This window comes from Astatotilapia calliptera, chromosome 20, assembly GCF_964374335.1.
Source record: "Astatotilapia calliptera chromosome 20, fAstCal68.1, whole genome shotgun sequence".
NCBI lineage: Eukaryota > Metazoa > Chordata > Actinopteri > Cichliformes > Cichlidae > Astatotilapia > Astatotilapia calliptera.
The window spans coordinates 22218369-22227904 of record NC_137441.1 but is presented as its reverse complement, the minus strand read 5'-3'; the positions used below and the strand labels follow the sequence as shown (position 1 = coordinate 22227904).

Sequence of the window (9536 nt, the reverse complement as noted above, 5' to 3'; positions counted from 1 at the left end):
CCTAACTAATAGGGTTCCAACTCCCAGGAACAACAAAAATAAATAAATAAAAAATAGGGAACCACCCCTCACGCTCCACCTCATGATGCTTAATCGACGTAATCAACCTTAATTTGATGCAGTGTGAAAAAAAATGCACAGAAATCAATTATTTTTCAAGAAATATTAAATAGATTCAACATCTTTCTTCAACAAAATTGCAGACTGCACAGATGGTACCTTCCCAAAGGAAAAAGTACTATATTAGACTTAATAGTTACTATATACAGTAATTGACTTCTATTCATTTTACATCAAATTAAAACTTTGGGTGTCAGATAATTATTTACTAAAAGCTAGACATTTTAAATGAGAATAAGAAAGAAAAGTATGTCTTTGTGCCCTCTTTTCCCTGTTAATGCCCTATCGGCCCCCCTGGCTAAACTTTGCTAGATCCGCCCCTGCACAGTTACCAGCCGTCAGCTACAAAAGATCCTCGAGTAGAAAGTAATAATAAATACATTCTAACAACAGCTTATCAAGCGCTGCTGTTGTTCAGCCGCTGGTTTCCTCTTTCTGGTGCAAAGTGGGCCAAAAACAAACCAGAGAGACGGAGTCGCGACAGAAAAGCCGATCAGCTGATCATTAAGCAGTTTCATGATTGAAGTAGCAGCAAGAAGAGGCAGTCGCTTGTTAAGCTTTACGCAGGAATGCTTTACAAACATTCAGAGATGGACTTACACACTTGCTTTACTTCTCTCGGGGATAACTTTGTCGGAGATGAAATGCCGGGTTGCTAGCGAAGCTCCACATGCTATCCAGACCACCGACAGGTCACAAATGCCACAGCCGCTCTATCACGTGATGCATACTGCTCCGACGTGCTAACGTTCTGAGGTGAGTTACGCGTGTTGCAAGTTTTATGAGGTGCTTTCGTGATATTTAATGGATCGGATTACATTTTTTATTTTTCTCCGATATCCGATCCAGCAATTTAGGTCAGTATCGGACCGATACCGATACGTAATATCGGATCGGTCCATCTCTACTCACATCTAAGTATAAGATTCACACAGAGGCAACTTGACCACATTTATCAGGGACCTGATCAGAAATGAAGCATAAGTATCACCATCAACTCCAGACTAGCTTAAAAGAAATAAAGCCACAAACCTCTGGGTTGCATTTCTGAAACCAGATCGTTTATCTAGGCAGGAAACAGTGATCACATATGCTTCTGCTTCAGATATATTCTCAGGAGAAAATCAGCTCCCAACTGTGTTTAAAGGTGTGTATTTAAAAAAAAAATAGATGTATGCTTTCATGTGTTTTAAATATTTACTTAAACAGTAAATTCATGAATTTTACTGTATCAAACTGAATACAAAATTAAAGGGCATGCTACCCACCAAACAAGACTCTCGGGGTGCACAAACAAACCCTGTTGTAGGTCAATGCACACTATGGAAACACACACTGTTCCACAAGACTGTGCGACTTTTTCAAGAACTCAGAAGAAGACAAATGCAATGGGTTATGCATCGGGGCATGTGAAACACACCAGCGAGTCAACTTATGGGTGGCTCAAAAAATGTTATATTATTATTCAGTAATGTGTCAGATTTCATAGCAATTCTATATGTAATTAACACATGAGCATGCCCTGCAGCCAGGATAGCAGACAATGATTTTTTTTTTTGGTTTGTTTTTGTTTTTTGCTAAATAATGATGGCAGCAAAACTGTGTGCAAAATCGTGTTAAACAGCATTACAGACACCAGGACTCTTCAACCACATCCAGAAAAGACAGCCAAGATCTTAAACTAGATGCAAAAACATGACAACATATTTGCAAAAAAAATTAAGATATATATATGAAAAAAAAACACATTTCATAAGATGAAGTTTGGAAAATATTAAATGATAACGCCCATGATGTAATTTAACCTTTACAAAAACATTTGGAATTTGGCCAGGAAACCAGTAGTGGAGGCAAGACAAATTAGAAGGACATGGGACAGCTCAGCTTTACTTAGCTGGAGGTCAACATCAGTGGTGGAGATCCTCTGGTGCCTTGTGAAAAACAACAACAAAAACCGAGCTTTATTTGTCACCTAGACAATCATACACAGCTGCAGGTATAGTCACGCCATTCCAAGGATTGATTTTTAGCATGGGAGGTCTAGCCAGGACACTGTGCTGGAAATTGAACTTGCGATTTCCACTCCAAAGGTGTGTAGTGTGTTTGTACATACTACGCACCTTTGGTGTAGTGTTACCACTACACTGAGGTCAGCATGTCTGGAGGACATTCTATGGAGGCTTGTGTTGGCAGAGGTGCCAGGACACCCCTGTAGCTTGGCTGGGGAGTGACATTGGCCGGGGGACCCTCTGAAGGCCAGTGACAAAGAAGACAGGACCCCTTTGGAGCCTCAGCAAGTGATCAGCAATGTAGGCAGAGAACTTGTAATTGGATATAGATGGAGTCACATGCGCTCAGATTCAGGTTGTTTGGTATACCTATCTAAGTAGTATATCTGAAAGTTTTATGTTTGTGCATCTACAGATGGGAACTTGTCTGTGTGTAAAAAAGATTTGTTTTTGCAAAAAAACATTTACACGAGTTTCATTTTTTTTTTGTTAAAGTCTGGTTACAGATATAAAGCAAAAAACTACGTGTAAAACTTTGCGCTCAGGTTTCCTCACTGCACGTGGATTTCAACTTACAAGTACAAATTTTGACCCGATTTTTCTTCCTTTAAGCTGATTGGTCAATGTAATGTCAATCACAAATTTAACAATCCAATCAGAGAACAGATGGGTTTGGCTGTTGGAGGGGTCCTCTACGGAGCTTCAGGTCCTGGAAGGGTAATACAGTTTGAAGCTGGAAGATCTCTATATAAATCTCTATATAAATATCCCATAGAAGCTAGGTCCACTAACTTTCAGTAGCTGCTGAAAGGATAAAGTTTTGGTATATCAGTGGTTAGAAATAGCATTATTACTTTAGGATCTCTCATCTCCTCCACACATCACTCACTCACTTGGACACTAGAAGGGGGAATTATGTTAAAATGCTCTTCATAGACTATAGCTCTGCATTTAATACCATAATTCCCTCCACACTCACCACCAAGCTGGAGCATCTGGGACTCAGCTCATCTATGTGTCAGTGGATCTCCAACTTCCTAACTGGCAGACCACAGGCAGTAAGGATGGGCGGACATGTCTCAGCCTCCACCACTCTCAGCACTGGAGCCCCCCAGGGGTGTGTTCTGAGCCCCCTGCTGTACTCTTTGTACACATATGACTGTGTGGCCACTACCAGCTCCACCACCATCATCAAGTTTGCTGACGACACCGTCATGGTGGGCCTGATCTCTGATAACAACGAGACGGCCTACGTGAAGGAGATTAGGAATCTGGAGAACTGGTGCCAGAGGAACAACCTCCTTCTAAACGTCAGTAAGACAAAGGAGCTGATAGTGGACTTCAGCACTAAGCAGGAGAGGAACTACCAGACCCCCGTCATCAACGAGTGCCCAGTGGAGAGAGTGGACAGCTTCAAATACCTCGGAGTTCACATCACGCAGGACCTGTCATGGTCCTGTCACATCAACACCGTGGTGAAAAAGGCCCGACAGCGTCTCTACCACCTCAGACGCTTGAGAGACTTCCAACTGCCCTCCAAGGTGCTCAGGAACTTTTACTCGTGCACCATAGAGAGCATCCTGGCGGGAAACATCTTAACCTCGTTCGGGAACAGCACCATGCAGGACAGACGAGCTCTACAGAGGGTTGTGCGGTCAGCTGAGCGCACCATCCGCTCCGAGCTCCCTGACCTGCACTCAATCTACAGCAGGCGGTGCTAGACCAAGGCCAGGAAGATCGTGAAGGACCTCAGCCATCCCAACAACAGACTGTTCTCTCTGTTGAGGTCAGGAAAGCGATTCCGCTCCCTGAAGACCAACACAGAGAGACTGAGGAGGAGCTTCTTCCCGCAGGCGATACGGTCTCTCAATCACACCACCACACAGTACTGACCCACACATATGGTTCTTACACACACACTGGACTTTCTGGACATTGTTTTTGCACAACACTGGTCACTATATTCTTCATTTCCAGTTAATACTTGTACAGCTGCTGTTATTGTGTATATATTTATTTATATTTAGATTTCTTCATACATTCTTATATAGTTCTATATTGTGTATTGTGTATTTTGTTGTACAGTTATTTTATTTTCAACTTTAATTTATATATTTTATCTTATTCTTCCCAGTTAAATTTACCCTTCATTCTAATTTGTGTTGTACAGTTATTTCATTTTTAACCTTAATTTATATTTTATTCCTTCCTAGTTAAATTTACCCTTTTTAATTTTTCATATTTATTTCCTATCTTATTCATAGCCTTTCCTTTTTTGTTTTCTTTAGGTCACGAGCAGTTGTCCAAGCATTTCACTACATATCGTACTGTGTATGACTGTGTACGTGACAAATAAAATTTGAATTTGAATTTGAATTTGAATTTGGATTAGGGAACCTGAGTGCACATAGTTTTTTGCTTTGTATCTGCAACCAGTTACAATTTAACAAAAAAAATTGTAACTCGTGTAAATATTTTTTACAAACACATAACTTTTTTTACACACACAAATTCTCATCTGTAGATGCACAAACATAAAACATAAACATAAAACTTTCAGAAATTTTGGTTTACAAGGTTACAAAACTCAGTACACAAATTCAACATTTGATTTACAAGTACAAAAAATTTATGACCACAATTTCAGACTAAGGTTATGTGTGCATGGCGTGCATTGCAACTTAAATGAACTACTATAAACACTTGAAACTGTCTGTAAAGAGATTTCATGCACACTTAGTCAATGACGGCTAAATAATATTGGGTTTACAAAAACGTATATATTTGAAACATTCCTGGTTGTGTTGATGAAGGAGAATATCTGGCAGGGTTGGATGTGGGTTTACACTTGATGAAAAGGTTTGAGAAACACAGTTAAAACAAGAGGTTTATTTGGTCTTTTTTATGTAACAAATTTTACCTCAAGTCATCTGAGCATGCTTTGGATTCCACTAAATGCATGTGAAAATGTTTACTCAGAACCCACATCCACCCCAAACACGTAAACCACAGACACATAATGTCTTCCCCTCCTCCAGTGCACAAAATGTACCCAACTTACGCACACAGGAACACACGTACACACAGAGTAACCAATGAGAAGGCTGAGAAATATTTTGGTTTTTTATGTGGTTTTGAATGTGGATGCAGATGTTTAAGATCTCAGTTAATATAGGAACTCATGAGATTACAACAAGAAAAACAAAACAAGTTTGAAAAAAAAACCTAAATATATATTGGTCCAGTGGAACCATAGTGTAGTAGCTTACACATTTGTTTAACAAGTAATACATCTGTCATTTGGTTACATTAATATTAACTTACTAAATGTTGGTTTAAAATTGAAGTGTCATGGTCTGCGGTGGGTGGCTGGAATTTCCATAAGGCTCCTGAACTGACCTGGGATCCGCCCCTGGGCAGGGCCAACTCCAGCTCCTGCACACCTGGAGCCTATTGCAGGCAATCAAGCCAGAGGGATTAAACCACACGTTGATGTTCATTCACTGCCAGTTCGTCATCAACACATGTTGGTAACAGGCCTTATACCTCAAGTTCTTGCTGTGATCTACTTGTTAACTCTCTTGTGCTGCAGTTGCTGGATTCATCTTGGCTCATGCTCCACCTCCGGACTCAGGATACCAAGCAATCATTCTGAAAATCTCTCTATGCCTCACCTGCCTGCCCTCCTGCCATTAGTGATGGGCAGATGAAGCTTCATGAAGCACTGAAGCTTTTCATCCAATTGGTTCACCCCAATGCGAAGCTTCATGAAGCTTCATTTGCTCTAGCAGGACACCTACTGGACGTAAAAATAATAGCTGGCATGAATTTGAAGAGTGTGGCATTTTGCACACAGCCTGTAAATGTCAACAACAAAAGGAGTGTGTAAAACATGTATATTGTAGTGATGGCAGTATACTGTGTATATTTATAGTGGCAGTATGGGAAATGATTATTTGGAAATGCTTGAAATGGAAATGATCATTTACTGTGAGGTGAGGTGTGGTTGGGGTGTGGACAGTAGTTGTGCTTTTGTAATGTTGAGGTATGGACAGCTACACACTGAGGCCTCAGTCCTGCCTGTTCACATTTTATTCTGTAAAAACTAAATTTTCACTGCTTTTACGACCTTTTTAGTGGGGAGAACATAGCTAGGATTTAATGATTTAACAAATCTTTTGAATCCTTTGTCCTCCACAATGCTAAATGGCTGGGAGTCCTCAATCACCATGCTGACCAGGTCTTCATCTATTTGAGATTGTTCTCCTGAGGAAAGACAATAAAGATAAAGCACAAATATAAATATCACACACGTAACTTATAACAGTTGTATAATATTGTTATATCATTTAGTAACATTACTGCATCCTATATTATCATTGCATTTGATGGCTCACCTGGTCTTGCTCCACAATCGGTGTCCCCCTTATTCTCATGCAAAGCTCTGTAGTGCCTAAGCATGGATGAGGTGTTGTTGTTATATCCCAGCTCCCTGGCACATAGCAAACACTTCACCTTGTACAAAAGTCAAGACAGCTCAACATAAATTGTATTGCACCATCAGTATCATGGAAATACATCTTCTGTAGAAATTTACCTTGTTGGGAGGAATAAGATCAAAATGTTCCCACACAGGGGAGGACATCCTCCTCTTCTTAGCTGGCTCCATTCTCTCCTGACTTTCTCTCCTCACTCTCATAAACCTCCAAACGGTCTCCAAACTCTCACTAACCGCAACTCTCCATCAAACACCCACATTTTTGAATGTAGTCTGAGGGGTTTATATCGCTGTCATATCTCGCGGCAAAGTTCGAACCACTTCATGAACCAGTCACGTGGTACAGCCGGGCAGCGAGGCTTCGGACGTCATCATTTTCAGCTCCTCCCATAAATGAAGCAAGCCTCGATACGCGCTTCGCGGAAACGCCCCCTCCATTACTCGACACACGCTCCGAAGCCTCGATACAGAACGTCCCATCACTACCTGCCATCACACTCCATCTGAAGCCCCGGATCTCAGGCCAGCCTTTCCACGCCACTCAGCCTCCCCTGGATTCTCATCACCCCCCCTCTCAACACTCCCTGTCCCCTACTGCAAGTAAGAATTGCTACTCTTACAACTGGCCACTTCAGAGCTGCCTCCACTACCTCGCTAACTCCTCTATCTTCTCTCTTCAGTGTGACTGTTCCCTGCTCAGCTCCACTCCGCATCTCAGGCCTCATTCCCTCGCCCTAGCCACGTTCCCCGGGCCACACCTCGTCAAACTCCACGTCTTATTGTTTTTTTTGTCTTTGCTACGTTTTCTTTTTTGCACTTTAGCCTAATAAATTGTTACATCATCTGCTGTCTCTGCTCTGGGTTTCTGCACCTGAGTCCTGTTCAGTACAGGCCACTTGGCCCCGTGACATGAAGAAGACATCAGTCCATCGTTTGAATGTCGCTCAGCATATTTCACATTAATATTGAAAGATAAGGACCCAACAATTACACAGAGAAAACCCCAACAATCAAACGATCCCCTAAAAGCAAGCACTTTGGTTACGGTGGGAAGGAAAAATTCTTTTTTAACAGAAAGAAACCTCTGGCAGAACCAGGGTCAGCGACATAGCTGGACTGGCCATCGGGCATGGTAATTTTTCGTTTTAAATGGACCAATGTTTTGTTGTCTTTTTTTCCGTAACCGTGTAAACAGTGAAAGGTGGCGGATTGGATAGATGCTGGCAGACGTGTAAAAATAACTCAATTGTTTGGTAGTGGCTATGGTGGAGCTTTCACAGATTCAGTAAACTTAGCAAGTGGTGGAGGCCAGCAGGTGGATGGGGGAAAGGGGAGGCGGAGGTGGAGAGACCCAAGGCGGCCGCAGGTCCGACTGTCAGGTGAAATGAGCTTCAGGTAAGAAGTTATGACCTGCAGTCTATCTGGGTCAGATATAAACCAAGTTTAGGTGGAGTTTATTTTCGTTGTGCTGACTTTTTACAGTCAGTTACAATAACTCGTACTGTGTACTCTAGCATGACGGAGTTTCTATACAGTTGGGTGGGTGCTATGATGTTACTGGTGAACTTTATTTTATTCATATGGTTAGTTAGTAGAGTTGCCTACCGTCCAGCAAAAAACGGAATCCTCTGGTATTCAGAGTTAATATTATGCGTTTCGTATTGAGCTGAAAATAAACGGGATTAGTCCCGTACTTCAGCTACAATAAAAAAAAAGACAAAAAGCTGGAGTTATTCTGTCTTTTACGCTGTCAGCTGCCTCTTCTTCTCTCATTCTCAAACCTCCCTCTCCTGCTGCTACTTCAATCATGAAACTGATCAATGATCGGCTGATTGGCGTTTCTGCCACAAGTCTCGTCTCTCTTGCTTGTTTATCTCCCGCTTTGCGCTAGAAAGAGGAAACTAGCAGAGGTCGCGTTAAACAGCAGCAGCGCCTTTAAACTTAATAAGCTGTTGTTAGAATTTATTTAATATTACTTTCTAGTATCAGCTGATGTTTGTTTGGTTATCTGGTGAGAGGGAAACATGAAGATGAAACCAGGAGATGTTCTTACTGAATCATCAGAGCTGAACAGGTGATGGAGAAACAGGTTTACCTTTTAAGTGACATGAATGGGTTGAAGGAAAGCTATGAACTGTTTCTGAGAGACAACTTACACCAGGATCCTTTTCTATGTAGCTGACAGCTGGTAACTGTGCAGGGGCGGGTCTAGCAAAGTTTTGCCAGGGGGCCAGGTAGAGAATTAACAGGGAAAGGGGGCACAAAGAAATACTTTTCTTTCTTATTCTCATTTAAAATTTCTAGCTTTTAACAAATAATTATCCGAATCTTACAACCAAAGTTTTCATCTGATGTCAAATTTATAGAAATCCATTATTGTACATAGTAAGTTTTTTTCAGGGTCCCAACATAATTTCTTCAGAAGAAAGTACTGTACATGATGCCAGTATTTTCCCACATTTTCTAGATACTGTATTAGTACTTTGTGTAAAATGCCATCAACAAGTCAGTTAAGTTTTATTCTTTCTCACCTGTCTTTCTGTCTCCTTTCACTTTTAAAAGGTTGCCATGTTAGAAAAAATATTTTGCCCTGCCATGCTGTTTATTGATGTGGTAAATAAATAGTTTATGAAAATATCACTAAATCTGTCATTTATTATTTTTAATATTCAGTAATGATCATGTCTCACCTCTAGTCTTCTCTGTCTTAATTTCAGGTTTCCACCATATGTTGTAGATAGTTCAGGAAGTTAACTCAACCAAGCAGTCTTTGGGTTTCGGCTAAGTACTGTTTAGAATACCAGAATAGGGAGGATGGTGTAGGTTTAAGTTTATTAGATTGATACATATGTACCAACAAGACAGTGTACATCACTGTCACAACAACGTTTGTTTTCATTCAAAGGCTT

At 41.0% G+C, this 9536-nt stretch overlaps 1 long non-coding RNA gene across 1 annotated transcript; it reads right to left on the bottom strand.

The window, feature by feature from the left end:
- Positions 1–6198: 6198 nt before the first annotated feature.
- LOC145423094 (uncharacterized) lies at positions 6199–6669 on the bottom strand. Its single transcript, XR_013904204.1, has 2 exons — positions 6527–6669; positions 6199–6395 (listed from the first exon to the last, which is right to left on the bottom strand). It is a non-coding gene; the product is annotated as an uncharacterized LOC145423094 (long non-coding RNA).
- Positions 6670–9536: the final 2867 nt, after the last annotated feature.